The following is a 518-nucleotide window of genomic DNA, read 5'->3' as shown; positions in this document are numbered from 1 at the left end:
CACATAATTAGACTAAGTTTAGACGCAGATATAAACAGGCTTAAGACTTGAGATTAAAAAGGCTCTATCACATTTGCACTTTTTTTCCTTTATTTTTGCATTCTCGTATGAAGTTACTGTATGCAAATGGTCTAACCTATCACACTGCTACTGCCCATGGAAAACAAACATGGCACCCTCCGTGTGAGGCCCACTGTATTTTAAATGAATAAAAGGTGTGTAAAGTAGACCACTACCGTGTATATAGAAATATTCTAGAATGATAGCTTATGGTTACATGAACTTCTTTTATTTGATTTAACAATAAAGTCATTCTAGTAGTGCAGATACTCCGTAGATCAAGACGGAAATTAGTCAGACGAAAATGGTCGCTACGTCTTCGTTTGGGAGGCCTGTGGAAAGCCTCAAATTCATGTAGAAACAAAAATGACGGAAAAAGTACGCGTGATAGGGAGTAGGCTTGCCTTCTGACAGGGAAGGAAAATCAGCACTGAGCAGCATAGTTTGGGGATTTCACT

General features: G+C 38.6%; 1 protein-coding gene across 1 annotated transcript in view; it reads left to right on the top strand.

Annotated features, from left to right (window-relative positions):
- The window catches only part of LOC119585774 (E3 ubiquitin-protein ligase lubel-like), a gene marked incomplete in the record, with an annotated part of 47027 nt that overhangs the window by 19328 nt on the left and 27181 nt on the right, over positions 1-518 (top strand).

Source organism: Penaeus monodon, chromosome 20 (genome assembly GCF_015228065.2).
Source record: "Penaeus monodon isolate SGIC_2016 chromosome 20, NSTDA_Pmon_1, whole genome shotgun sequence".
NCBI classification, from domain to species: Eukaryota; Metazoa; Arthropoda; class Malacostraca; order Decapoda; family Penaeidae; genus Penaeus; species Penaeus monodon.
This window is presented reverse-complemented; position numbering and strand designations above follow the sequence as displayed.